The following is a 15,543-nucleotide window of genomic DNA, read 5'->3' as shown; positions in this document are numbered from 1 at the left end:
TTTTCTCTTTTAACCTTCTTACTAACAATATTTATTTCATCACTTATATTTCTTTCCATTGTAGTCTCTCCTTCATCCTTTCTTCTGATTTTTCATTTAGCTTCATTAATAATATCAAGGTTGTATTCTCTAATTAAAAACATTTTAGCCAATTGTGCAATTTCTTGATATAAAGTTTCCTTATCACTAAAAATTCTGGACAATCGTAAAAATTCACCATATGCTACTGCCACTATAAGGTAGGGTAGATGGCAACTAGAAGCATGGAGATATTGGCTCCCGTCAACAAATTTCCTGTGTGTACCAACCAACACTAAATCCAAGTATGTCATCCTTTTGCCAAACTGTAGCCCATCAAAGGAGAGATTGTAAGAATTGTAACTTTGGTCTCGCCCCTTCACAAATAAAAATCAAAACGTCTATAGAACAAAAATAAAATTTGACATGTTCCCTCATAAATTTATGTTTATATAAATACTCTGATTCAAAATATGCCATAAAAATATTTGCATACATGGGGGTAAAGGGTGCCCCCATGGCCACGCTTTGTTTTTGTCTATAAAGTTGGTTATCAAATAAGAAAAAATTATATCTTAAACAAAAATCTATCAAATCTATAATATAACTAGACAATGGATTATCACCTAAAAAATAAAATAAAGAATGCAACCCATCTTGATGTTTTATAGATGTATACAAACTCTTAACATCTAGGGTTAGCCAATACATGTTCTTATTCCACACTATTGAAGAAATTTTATTTAAAAAATCAAAGCTGTCTTTGATGTAGGAAGGAATTTTCTGAACATGGGGAAGACGTAACTCATACAATAAAAGACCTATATTGTGAAGAAAATAATTGCATGCTGAAATAATTGGTGGGTTTATTCCTGGTGGGTTATGCACACTCTTATGTAGTTTAGGTAGACAAAAAAGTAGCAAACTCACATCCTTCACTATTAAATTTTTTCTGTACATCACTCCATGTCATAATAAATTTTGAAATTCCCCTACAGCGCCTTCATATATTTTATTTTCACTAGTTTCATAAATTTCCTTATCCAATAAATGATCTAAACACATTTTATGATATTGAGATACATGCATTGCTACAACTTTGTTACCTTTATCAGACGGTTTTATAATCAGGTCTGTTCTACCTTTATGTTCCTGTAATGCCTTCCATTCTTTTAATGTTAAATTGTAACTAATGTTACCTCTATCTTTTCTTACATTTTTACAAATCTCATTTAAAGGAAGATTCACGATTGAGCTAAAGTATGAAACAATTTCATTAATAAAAGGGGGAATAAATTTACTTTTATTAGAAACACAGGAAGTGTCAATAAGACAATATGCATTTTCCATCAAATGTTCGGAACTCCCATTAAAGTCCGAACAACAAGAATAAAAACTATCATTCAGTGAATCTTGTTCTGAACATTCTACTACTGAATTAATCATACTCGTATAATGTACTTTCAAATGTAATTTACAAATTAAATGAAATGCTTCTTGTTTTAAAACATGACTCCTAGGAACAACAGTGGGAATGAACTTCAACCCTAAATTTAAAATGAAAAACTGTTCATCTGACAAATAACCTGAAAAATGTACAACCATGTTAACATTTTTTGTAACAAAGTCATTAATGCCATCTACCTTTTTTGCTATAAGGTTGTTATAGCAATGGTCCATTGCTGGTTACTCCTGTTGTAATATCCATTGAAGCCATTCCTGCTCCATTTACAGTTAAACTGTTCCTTGTAACTATCTTCTCCACTCCAAAAATGGTGTTTGTGTTCTGAAGACTGTTAAACTGGTGGTAATGGTGGAAGTTCATTAACATCATTATCGTGCACATCACTATGGTTTACCCCCTCAGATGAAGCAAATGAGACTGAATGTGACTTCTTACAACCTTCATGCTCACATCGTTGATTCCTATGATTTGGATTGGCTTATGCGACAAAGGCCTGCCCATTCTCATAATCCCCAATGTCTGAGGATTTTTGCTTTTCCTATCACCTATTTTAGTATACTGCATCTCCTTGTGATACCATTTCCAACACATTCTCCACCTTTGCAATCATGTCATCCAATGACCTTCCTGACATTACTGTACTGAAAAGTTCTTTCACCTCAACAATTACAGCTTCAAATACAGCTACTACAAAACTATCCCATCAGTGTCTAATTCTATAAATTAACCTCTTACAAAACTACACTTTCAATCTTACAAAGCTCTCACAAAACTTCTAAGGTCAGGATACATATAGCTAAACTCTGCACCTATATACACCCTACCACCATTCCACCCTATTCATGATCAAGTGGCCAAAAAATAAATCAGGTAAACATTAGCAGCCTAAACATTTAATGGCCTCAAACTGACACATGGTTAAAACTGAAAAAGCTGACATATCAAGTGTTACTGAGTCTTAAGAATGAATATTGCCCATCTACCTCCATTAAAGTTATAAAATCATATCTTTCTTACAGACAACAGGCCTGCCAAGAAGATAGGGAGAAGTACATTTCTTTTGGCCAACAAAAAGAAGTCACAATCATAACCATGTGTAAGATTACACCATAAAAGATAATGTCCCAAAGTGGCTAACAGTGCATCTAAAATTATGAATATGCACCAGCGTCTATGCAGGAATAGCTTATATCCCTCCATCCTCCAACGTCAAACTCTTTGAATAAATCCTGCAATACATACTTCTAAAATCAAAACTATCATTATATTACACATCATCAATATTAATACACAAAGTCCTGACAGCTCACAACTAAGCAGACTAATATGTACAATGGACCTCATATAATCATTCAATACCACCATCAAATGAAATAAAAGCAGCAATCTTAACACAATTAACCAAATCCTTACTACAGTACCACATTGGTGTACATGCCCATCCATCCAAGCAAAGCACAAAAGTGACCCACTCTCCAGTTGGCCATTTAAAGCCTTTCCTGTACCATAATATCATAGGATGAAGATTCCCAGAACACCTAAATTGCTACACTGAAAGGATAGATTTGTCACTTATGTACAATGAAAATGATAGATAAAATCCCTGGTAAATTTCACAAGGGAGTTATCTGCCATACAGAATGAATTACTCCCAGCAACACAAAAGAGGCTACATGGACACATATGCACTTGGTTCATTACAGAAATAAAAGCTTTTCTGAGATAAATTATAAAACATTGTCAATATACAAGGCTGGTCCATGAAGTAAATACAGAGTACTGCACAAAAAATATTTCAACCTAAAAAAGAAGGATGCTCCAACAAACATGGCTAATCTCCACTTCTCCAAAACAAACAGACCACTTTGATCTCCTCTCCCAAACTCTTTTGCAAACCTATGAAAGACTTAACAGAGAAATAGCTGACTCCAAAACTCAAATGCACACAACAAACAATACTCTTACAGAAAATGACTTTAAAGACATTCCCCTTGCCAATGGGATAACCACTAACAGCTTCCATGACATACCACCCACTAACAATCCACCACCAAACTTAGCTGCTCAGTTAGGCTTCATCTCCATCTGCCATATCTGTGAAATTCAAGCTATATCTGTACTAAACTACTTAATAAAATTGACAAAAAAGCTAATGTTAAGCATTACAAACTCCACCCGGCATATCTAAAACCTGACATAACAAACATAAGCAAATCACTTTCATATATCTTCCACTAACTACAGGCTTCATTGCTTCTTCACTTAAACATATTTGTGCAATTCCAGTCAAAAAATTACTCCAGACCCCAAACAGTTAGGATTACAGTGCAATCAGTGATCAATGCTCACTGAGACTGTTTCACTCAATCGGCACTAGTTTAAGCAAGTGCAAATTAAGCAAAGAAAATTGGGCAAAACAACTTTCATCGACATGAAACTTTCTTTTTCCTCCATTGTTGTGTAACCTTGGATTAAGTATATTTAAGTTTGGATGTATGTGTGGATGTGTCCCCACATTGGGGCTGCAGTGGGATTTGCCCACCTGCAAAAATCACTTTCCTCCAAGGTTTCTTTTTCCTCCACTCTTGTGTGACCTTGGATTAGGTATATGTAAGTTAGAGTGTGTGTGTGTGTGTGTGTGTGTGTGTGTGTGTGTGTGTGTGCGCGCGTGTGTAGATGTCTCCCCACATGAGGGCTGCAGTGAGATTAGACCCCCTGCAAAAAAAAAAAAAAAATTCTTCCAATGTTCACTGAAGGTTGTTTTGGCATTTTCTTTTTGCTTGATCGGCACTAAATTAAGGAGTTGTTGACTGATCGACATGAACCTATGCTCGCTAACTGAAATATTTGAAAAACATTGATACACAAGCAACTTATTGAGCATTTAAGTACGTACAGCTTCCTAGCAGGCAATCAACATGGGGTTATGTCAGTATCTTCACTGCTATGCATAAGGTCACTAACACCACGTACAATAAAAGTACTGGAATACTCACAGGAGGAATGTTCACCGGTGTATCTCAGGCATCTGATGTTCTCAGCCATTCTCTTCTTCTAAATAAGCTCACCCCAAGGTTTTCACATGGTTCAACAATTACTTACAAAAAACCACCATTACAAGTAACTATTGGCAGTACTTTATTTGATTAAGGCACACTACCAGTGTCCTTCAAAACCTCATGCTAAGTCGCATTTTATTGTCCCTGTCAGTCAGATCAGTGAACTAATTATTGACCACTGATTTCACAGTGTATGCAGATGGCACACTTTTTCCTTTACCATTAAAAAAAAAAAAAAACCTTACTCCACAAACACAGCTACAGGAACACATTAACACAACACTGAACAGGCGTGTACAAAATATGTTAAATATCAAAATTCAAAACTCTGCAGTTAAGCTCTTTGCAACTCCACGACAAATAAACCATTCAAACTCAAGACCCAGAAGACAATGTAACTAATCAGATTAATGAATAAACTTACTTTGGACCCCTGTCTCATGCAAAGCACTTACAGAAACCCATCTGATAAAGTAATACAAAAGCTAAAGTTCATTTATAGGATAATCTTCAATGAAACTAGAAAAGCATTACCAAAGAACATATTACTTTCCAAACTGATGTACTCCCCCCATTACATTAAATTCCTCATGCAATACTCACCTCACACAAACAGCAAGAGACAAAATATTTTACTTTACAAATCTCAATGACAAAAAACTCCACTGTCACTTACTGGAAAAAATTCAAGCTGTTTGCCAATCACAGGAAGAGCATGTTAACTGTTAGATGCCTCTCCTTACAAGGCAATAAATGAAAAGAAATGTCACCACTGGCCTCAGAAATAATAAGAACCTCATCTTATGATCTCAGAACAAATAATGAGGACATCCTTGCCCTAATTAGACCATTATTTTAAACTACTGCTTACAGCCAAAGTGATAAATACTATCAGCATGTGAAACCTAGCTAAATGACTTCCTTACAAGGAATATTAACATATAATAGCAAGGGTCAGTAACAGATACACCGTTTATGTCAATAACCTCAATATCCAGACTTTAAGAATGAAATAAGCATCATACTGTTTGTTGTTTTTCTTTTATTTTCTATTCGACATTTTGCATCTTTACAACCTTTCTATTCTGTAGAGATGTATATACGTTCTACTGTTTACAGCAACTACTACTGCAGGCTCAGCTGGAGCTCATTTCACACAGGGAAAGAGTCCACATACCCAATTACAAAATAAATAAAAAACAAACTTAAAAGGCACATACAAAGGTTAGCTTGAATAATAAAAGTCTGGTTGCTGGTCTTTTGCAGTTCTAATTCAGGAATTAGTGATGGCCAATGAGCATTCTTTCATTAGAAGGATTATCAATTAATCATTACAATTCAATCTGTAAACAAAAGCAAAACAAGCAAAACAATGTGAGAGAATCAACACTTTTATTAGAAAATATAAAACAGCTCTCAAAGAAAAGATCATACAGTTTTCCAAAACCAAATGGAAAACACTGCTGACAGCCATTCTATGAATTTGTTGGAATGTTAGAACAATCCATATATGCACCTTTTTTCGACCCTAAAAATAAGAAGAAATGAAAAGACAAAAAGTTAGATAATATTAAAAAATTATATTAAAACAAACTGTTAAAAAATGCAGAAACAAAGAAGGTCTTTGCTAAAGTATACTACAAAAAAGCTAACTTAAGATAAATTTTTGCTATCCGGAAAACTAAAGTCACATGAATAAACAAAGTACAGTTGTGGAAATACACTTGCACAAACACAAGACGCTTAAATGATCACTGCTGTAGTTGCCTAAAGAAATATGGTGGTTCTACCACAAAATCTCCCCTTTTAAAAATACTAAAAATGGAATTTGGAATGTCAGGGAATGTATCATCCATGAAACCCAAAATCTTGAGGAATTCTCTTGCTGAGATGATAGTCTAAGTGGAAAACAGGAATAAATCTAAATACAACTCTAGTTTTTCCTGCGAAAGAAAAGCTCTTTGAACTGAAGTGTCCAGGAGACATACCAGGGAAACAATCTTATGAGGAGGAGTCAGACATGATTTCATTACATTCTCTTGGAATCTCAACCTAAGTAGGAGATCCCCTACATAAACGAGAGATTCCTGACATCTGAAAGACTCTGCAAAGATAAGCAAGTCATCCATACATGGAAAATTCTGAATATCTTGCATTCTGCAGAAGGACATCGCAGGAGCCAGGTACTTTGCAAACACTCTTGATAGATTTACAGGAGAAAAGTGATACGTTAAAATTAGATACTCAAAAAGGAAATAATAACAGAAGAAATAAATAGCTTAAACAGTAAAAATTGAGAAAATTTACAACATAAAACTATGATAAATTTAGAAAACATCAAAATAACTAGCCATTCCATAAATCCTAAATCCACCCATAAACTTGCTACTATATCAAAAGTGATTGCTAAATCTAACCACATCAAAGAATTATACCCCACTAGTAGTAAAAAAAAGGTTACTGAAATGGAAGATGTTTTCAGGTCTAATTTTAATAAGATTAAGCAACACAAACCAACAATGGATACACAAGATATAATTAAAACATTGATAAAAATATATACTGAAAATAGTCAGAGGATCAAATAAAATAACTGACAAACCTATATCAATGTATGAACTCAAAATTCTAATTAATAAATTAAAATCCAATAAGGCATCTGGAAATGATGGCATAATACCTGAACTATACAAAACAATGACTAAGGATGCATTATTTATTTTACTAGAGGTATTTTCAATAGTTAAAGGACTTACAAAGGTACTGCCATCCTGAAATACACCCCCAATATTCCCAATTTTAAAACCTAACAATGACTCAATGCAATGTTCTTAATATAGACCAATTTCATTATTAAATGTAAATTACAAAATATTCATGGCAATCTTTGCCTCTCTTTCAATGCTGGTAAACAATGATCAGACTGGGTTTATAATGAACAGAAATACCTATGATAATATCAAGAAAATGTTATACATAATTGATTATACTAGTAATTCCAAAAATAATTATTTTTGGTTAGTCTGGGTATCAATAGTGCATTTATTTATTTATTTGCATTTGTTTACCAAGAAGGTCCACTGGGCCTAAGTCAGACAGTTTTCAGTGGAGGCCTGGGTAGAAAAGCTCCACATATAACAAGTACATACAATAGAAGATACAGCATTGTACAAAACTGTATACATAAGTTGAGAGCTAAGCAAAGCAAGATGTTTTGACAGTGATAAATTACATTATTTACAATATCATGTGGTTAAATAAGGTTGAATATACAGGTCAGATTTAAATATTAAGTGGAATGTAGTTAAAGTATGAACACTGCTAAAATGCTAGACATAGACAACTACACTAATTAAATGAAGTACAGTATACTGAAAGAAATGCAAGTGAATACAAAGGTGAGATATCACAGTTAATAATAATAAAACAGGATGTAACAAACACAACTTCTAGTAGCAAAGTAAGGATATTAAACTTGGAAAGGAAGGATTAGAAGGACAGTCAGTAATTATTTTATCACAAAGTGAAAATAATAATAAAAAAAATACTAGGGTGTCTGTAATGCAGAATGGATTCAATGTGGTTTATATTTAGGAGGCTCTCTGAGTATTTATAGTACAAATGTGTTACATTTGATTCAGTTAGTTGGAAGTACTTACTATTAGTACTGGAGGAATCTAATTTTACAAACAATTTCTTAGACTTAATCAAACTTCTCTATGAAAACTCCTTTGCATACATTAAGATAGACGCAAATACTTCCCAATCAAATATAATTACTAAAGGTACTTAACAGGGTTGTCTCTTGTCCCCATTGCTTTTTGCTCTAATTATGGAACCTTTTGTAAATCATACAAGATCAAATAAAACAAAGCACACTAATAAATAATGACTTAATCCCCAAAACACAACTATTTGCAGATGACATCCTATTATATTTGAATGATTGCAATTCTTTTCTCATTGCAGTATTCCAAGCAACAGAAATATTCCAGAAGAAACCAGGACTCAGTTTTAATGAGAATAAGACTAAAATGCTACCTGTTAAATACAATATTAATAAAATAGGTAAGAAATTACACACATGCACTGTGAAATATGGTAAAATCACTTACATTGGGATAATCTTGTCTGATAATATTACAGATATAACAACCCTTAATTATAATAAAAACTTAAATTCCATAAAACAAACTCTTAGTAAATGGAATATTTTTTTCACTATGGGAGAGAAACTCTCCTTAATTAAAATTATTATCTTTCCTAAAATTCTCTATATAATACAATCTTTATCCCTCCCACTCCCCCCATTGGTCTTCCATATTTAGAATTATTTTCCTTATCCTCAATTGTTAATACAATAATTTATTGGTTAAACAACAATTATAATGCCAAATGGGAAGACATTCTGGGAGGTATTTGGTATAAATTCAATAATTTAACAAAATTATATCATACTAAAATAGCTACTAATAAATTTTATTGGTTAGTAAAAGACTACTTTATAGAAAACAAAAACAAACCAATTAACACTTATTATATTAATATGATAATAACCTCCTTTAAATGTTTTATTTTCAGGAACCCTGAATATAAATTTATTTTATTATTTACTTTATTTTATTTTACATTTGTTAACCAGGAAAGTCCGACTGGACACAAGTTCTTTTTCAGTGGAGCCCCGGGGGTAAAAGCTCCAGTTACAGCACCTGTGACTAATTCATTAATTGTAAAAAATTCCATGGCCGCTGCTGGATCAGGTAGACGCTACTATCCCAGACAACAGAATAGATAATTAAACAAAAACGTGATGGGATATAGACGAAACAAGTATTAACAAGAACTTCCAATAAACTCAAAGTCATTTCCAACGAATTTATTCCAAACAGATATCCACAGATAAGCGCTTTCGCTATGCAAGCTTCCTCAGATCTAAACAAATTGGATTAACATAAGCTGAGGTATATATACATAATTTAAATCAACTACTCTCAGTATATGTCCTAATATCACCACCTCTGTGTCAGTCTTGTTCGTCTTTTTATGTGGGCAAGACAAATCGCCCACTTAGAGACAGGGTCAGAGAACACATATATCACACATTAAGAAAGGTTCACCTCACAATGCATTAGCAAAACATACAACCCTATGTGGAAATACTCATAAGTTTTTATTTAAGGTTCTGGAGATTATTATTCCGAATAGGAGAGGTGGTGATATTAGGACATATACTGAGAGTAAAGAAAGTGAATGGATTATTCTTTTAAGAGCTGACAGGGGGTTATGGCTTAATGAAAGAGCTTCCATAAAACCGAAACTGAGACAGCGTAGGAATGTTAGTTAGTTATGCATATGCACACATATACGTGTATATACATTTCTTTTCTCTTTTTATATGTCTTCACATTCATATAGACTTCTACGCATTTCTATGCTTTTTATGTATTTCTTATATACAATCAATAGTTTTTATACATTTTAAAAGTTTTTATCAGGTAAAATTTGGTATGTTTCTTTAAGACTTGATAAATTAATTGATTTAAATTATGTATATATACCTCAGCTTATGTTAATCCAATTTGTTTAGATCTGAGGAAGCTTGCATAGCGAAAGCGCTTATCTGTGGATATCTGTTTGGAATAAGTTCGTTGGAACTGACTTTGAGTTTATTGGAAGTTCTTGTTAATACTTGCTTCGTCTATATCCCATCACGTTTTTTGTTTAATTCATTAACTGATAAGAATTACATACATTTACATAAGAATAGGAATAACAAAATTAAGCTAAGATTGTTCAGTGAGCTGTACATCAGTAGAGATATATTTACATAAGAATAAAGCATAAATGATAAAGTTATTGAGTGAGCTGTACATCAGTAGACATATCCAGAATGATATGATATTATAGAGTATACTTAATTATCATTATTTGGAGGAGGGGGAGGAGAGTTGGAAGAGTGGTGAAGCTAGAGAAGTGAGACTAACAAGAATAAGAGAAATCTAATGAATGAAAATGAAGGCGGAGATTTAACTAAAAGATTTATATAGGGGTGAGCCAGTGTAAGATAGAGTAGAATTAGCCTGGGATGTCACAATGGCAAACCCTGTTAGTTTGTAGGTGTGTTTCTAGAGATTTCTTGAACTGAGATAAGGATGTTGCAGCTGTTATATTAGTGGGCAGAGAGTGTTCTATTTTGTGGCAATATTGTTAGAATAGAGGGAGGCCCCTGCAGAGTTACTGGACTTAGTGACCTGAAGAAGCGGTTTGTTGGAACGTACAACCCTAGTATTGGTATGATGGTGTATTAGGTTTTGTAATGCAGGGTTTTTTTGGGGTGGTACAGTATCTTATAGATTAGCAGGTGTATGAACTGGTTACAGAGAAGGAGATTGGGGAGTTCAAGCCAGTTTAGTTGTTTCAGGGCTTTGCAATGGTGAGTTTTATAGGGGCTGTTGTTGGCGAATTGTGCAATTTTGTTAAAGCAGGTATAAAGCATGGATTTTCTTTGCATTTCCAATTGCCTATGGTCAAAATAGTATTAATGCTTTTAATTTAACAGCAATGACTGCATTTAAAGACAAAAACGTGTTATACTGGTATCAATTACTAGACAATGGGAAGTTACAAAATGTTGACCATATCATTAATAGGTTTGAGTTACGCACAGACATGTGGTTAGAAAATGAAAATTGTAGACGATTAGTTGAACACAAGATTAATGTAATGCAACAAGTAGTTAGACATTCTTTCCCCATATTCACTGATTTACTCATTATTCTAATGCACCAGAATATAATTGGAAAGGGACTTCTATCTAAAATATATAAGGTACTTAAAAAATCAAGTGTGTCACAGAGAAAGCTATTGGGATTATTTTAGACTTGTTAATAATAACTCCCCAAGTGAAGATGATAACAAACTAATACTTCAATCTTCAAAACAAACTTCCTCATAAAGGTAAAGGATATTCTTTTGGAAGTTCTTATATAGAACCTTTATCACATCACATCAAGTTGAAATGATGTATAATAAAAACATAGGATGCTGAAGATGTAAACTAAATGTTAAAGCTGACTGGCAGCATATGTTTTATGACTGTATAAAACTTAAAACATGTAGGGATAACATGAATTTTCTCTTACAGTTTTAATGATAAATTTATTCTGACCGAGTCTCTTATTTTATTTAATAAACCTATTATCACATTTTTCATCAAGATAAAGTACCCTCTTTTACGGAGTATCTTAACATTAGTAAGAAAAGTCATCACCAGGAACGGGAAGAATCAAACACTCCTACTATGAAGGAATTTGTACACTTGGCAACTGAAGTTTGTCATCTTGAACTTATCATGATGACAAGAAAATCTAGAATCAATTCTTCATATAATATATGATTGAAATTCAAATAACTGGTGGATAAACAGACTTTAAGAATTAACTAACAAGTACACTTATCACATTTTTTTTTCTATTTAAAAAGCTTTATTTTATAATAAACACCATTGTAAATAGTTATTTCAGTTGTAGTTTATTCCTGTTCTTTTAGACATGTATATTTGTTGTACAATATTTCTATTATCATATATTGTTTTACTGTTAAAATTTTCAATAAAAAAAATTAAGAACAGGAAATCTGGCTCTATAGGAATGTGATTATATGCATGTTTTAAATTTGAGATCACTAGAAAACACAAATTGGGAATGGGGGAAACATGAAGGGAGAGCATTCTGAACATGGGAACTATCAAAAACTGATTTAGAAAATTAAAATACATAACTGCTCTCCAAGAATCTTCTATCTTTGGCACCAGGAACATCTTGGAATAAAACCCTGCCCCTAACTGAGGAGGAGGGACAGTTTTTATCACCCCCTAAGGAAGCATATGCTGAATGACAGGTGGGAAAAAGAACAGCCTGGCCTGAATGGCAAGGAGGAATCCCTCAAAAGGGAAGAAAGCTCCCACTGTCATCTGTAACCCAGGTGGATTACACTCAGATCCCATCTGTCTAAAACAATCTGTTGCCAAAGACAGAAACAGATGTTCTGACTTTCTGAAAAAATTAAAGGAATGCCAGGGTGGAATGGAGAGAGAGTTAAAAATCCTTCAAACAGTCAAAGGTTCAGAGGTTCATAGGTAGGTACTAGGCTATTGGCCCAAGGGCCTACATAAGCCTAGCCAACAAGGTTCCCTGGCTTACGCCACCCAAGAAAGTTATTTTCCTGTGCCACTGTCGAGCAGAGACACAGAAGTGATCCACGGGGTGTATTTCCTATTTCCCATCCACTCATCAAGATTTTTCTTGAAGAGTGCTAATGAAGAACTTTGCTTGACATAGATGGGTAGCCTGTTCCAGAGTATGGGAAGTCTCTGGGGCAGGAATCTATCCCTCCAGCATGTCCTGTTTATTGTGATGACAAGGTTTAGGTCCCTAGAGCGTGTAGCTCGGAGGGATTGGGATTTCTTTAAGTGTAGCATGTCCAACAGCTCTGGGTTTAACATAGCTTTATATGTTAGGCAGAGATCACCTCGGAGTAGGTGATATGCTACAAAGTAAAGCTGGAGTTTTTTGAGGCGGTCAGTGTAGGGCCAGTAATCCTCTTTGTGAGGTACTTCTGTGGCCTTTCCAGCTGCTGCTGATGTCTTGTGAGGTACATTCCAAAAGGGGCATTATACTCTATAATGGGTCTAATGAGTGTCGAATAGAGGGGAACAATGACCTCTTTTTTCCTGGATGAGAACCCTTTTAAGATGAGGTATGCCACATAGAAGGACTTCCTGACAATTGTGGTGATGTGACTATCAAAGGAGAGACTACTGTCCACCTGGGTCACAAGGTCTCTTATCACGCATTCGGTGTTAAGTAGATTGCTGCCTATGTGGTAATTCATGGGTACAGAGCTTTTACTATAGGGGATGACACTGCACTTTTTGGCATTGAGCCTGAGGTCATGGCTCTGATACCAGGCAGCTGTCTCAGCGAGGCCCTTCTGTAGGATGTCCACATCATTTGGGGACTTGACTATGGCTCCTAGCTTGCAGTCATCTGCGAACTTCATTAGCCAGAAGCCTTCTGTGTTAGCCTGTACTTCAGAAAAGTAGATACCAAACAGGAGAGGTCCCAGGAAGGAACCCTGTGGTACTCCACTTGTCAGTGTTTTGAGGTCAGATTTGGAGTCTGCAACTTTTACAGGGTGGGTTCTGTCAGTGAGCCAGTTGGCAACCCATCTTGTGTTGTAGGGATTTATACCTAGTTTAGTGAGTTTAGCTATAATTCCAGAATGGGGGATCGTGTTGAAAGCCTTGGCGAGGTCAAGATAGGCTGTGTGAACCACCTTACCCTCATCTACGGCTTTGGTGACTGCCTCAAAGAAGTCGATCAGGTTCAGGAGGCATGATCTGCCTTTCACAAACCTGAACTGGGTAGGATCCAGAGTTTGGAGGTTACCAATATCTTTGTTTATGAGTTCCATGATGATACGTTCCATGGCCTTGCAGACCAGGCTGGTCAGGCTAATAGGTCGATAGTTCCCGAGATCTGTGGTGGCTCCCCCTTTGTGGAGTGGGATAATTGTTGCTGTGCGCCATTCAGTGGGCACAAAGCCTGATGCAAGGCTATTATTGAACATGGTGCTTAAGTGAGGAGCCAGTTCGTTCTGAAGTTTATGCAAAACGCAGCCTGGGATGTTGTCCAGTCCCATGGATGCTGCGTTTTTGGCTTTAGAGAGTGCAACTTTTACCTGCGTAGTTGTAATTACAGGGACTCTGCATTCTTCCTGTACAGATATGGGCCCTTTTGGGGGTGAGGGGGGGGTAAAGTTAGCACTGAACCTATCTGCCAGGATGTTGGCAATATCAGTTGGTTCTCTAATTTTTATGCCGTTGTGCTGTACCTCAGAGCAGATCTGGGTGTTGCCATCGAGATTCTAACTTATTAGACTGCCCTTTGTTCTGGGGACTTGCTGCTTTCTTTTTGGAACCTCCCTGCCATTGACTTAAAAATGTGTCACATCAGCTTGCTGGGACTGTTTATTTTGCTTTTTAAAGAAAGTTGTGGATTGAGCACTGAATCCACTGACAAACTTACAGAAGGAAGACTGAAACATGTGAGAGATCCCTTGAATTAGCTTCCCTCTCTCATCAGACTGCTTAATGACATCTGCAGCAGAAGGTCCAAAAACTACTTTGCTACCCAAGGGAGAATTCATAAATCTCATTTCTGACATCCCACAGGATGATTTGAGGATGCAGCCAGGCAAACCTCCTCATAACAGATCCAGTGAGAGCAATGCTGGAAGTGGCATCAGCAGAATCATAAGCATCTCTCAAACAGTGGGCAATTACTTGAGGCACAGAAGACACCAAATTTCATAAAACAGACTGTAAATCAACAGAGGAAACATATGCCAAAACATTCCTCATATCCTCACAATATAACATCAACATATGAGCCTGAGAGTTGAGAATTCTAAAAACAAGTGTTGCAAGAAGAATACATTTTCCCCAAATGTATCAAAAGCCTTCCCATCCTTGTCAAAAGGAAAAGATTAGTATTAGCCATATTTTTGTTAGCAGCTGGATTCACAAAAGCAACAACTGCTGGGTCAGATTTCACATGAGTGTATAAAAAGTGAAAAAACAGAGTATATTTATAAAGTCTGTCTGATCTCTTGGGGGCATCAGGCTGGATGTCAGGGAAATTGCAGGCTTTAACAAAAATATCTTCTAAAGCATACAGAACAGGAGGAATAAGAATAGGTTCTGGAAATTCCAGTTGTTACAAGTTACTTCCTGAGAAATGGAGAAACATCACTGTTTTCCACTTAAACAACCAATGCATTCTAGAAATAGTTTCAGAGAAAGAGACTCCTTCAAAATTGCTGGTTAAAGCCACACTCTTCTCATAATCTGAATCAGAATTCTGTGGGGATGACACAAAATGTGTGCTTTCAGAATCATTTTGAGTTTCAAACTCGAAAATAAAGAATCCCTCTTTCTTT

The 15,543-nt window shown here is 35.2% G+C and overlaps 1 protein-coding gene across 2 annotated transcripts in view; it reads right to left on the bottom strand.

Annotated features, from left to right (window-relative positions):
- Nucleotides 1–5,917: 5,917 nt before the first annotated feature.
- The window catches only part of DYNC2LI1 (dynein cytoplasmic 2 light intermediate chain 1), a 1,063,586-nt gene continuing 1,053,960 nt past the window's right edge, over nucleotides 5,918–15,543 (bottom strand). For both annotated transcript variants that reach the window (XM_044075072.1, XM_044075070.1), the window contains one exon: nucleotides 5,918–6,070. The gene's annotated coding sequence lies outside the window, so the exon portion shown is untranslated. The remainder of the gene's footprint in view (nucleotides 6,071–15,543) is intronic.

The sequence above is a fragment of the Protopterus annectens genome, chromosome 6.part0, assembly GCF_019279795.1.
Source record: "Protopterus annectens isolate FY-2018-M chromosome 6.part0, PAN1.0, whole genome shotgun sequence".
NCBI lineage: Eukaryota > Metazoa > Chordata > Ceratodontiformes > Protopteridae > Protopterus > Protopterus annectens.
Note: the sequence above shows the minus strand (reverse complement) of the source record. Positions and strands in the feature narration are given on the sequence as shown.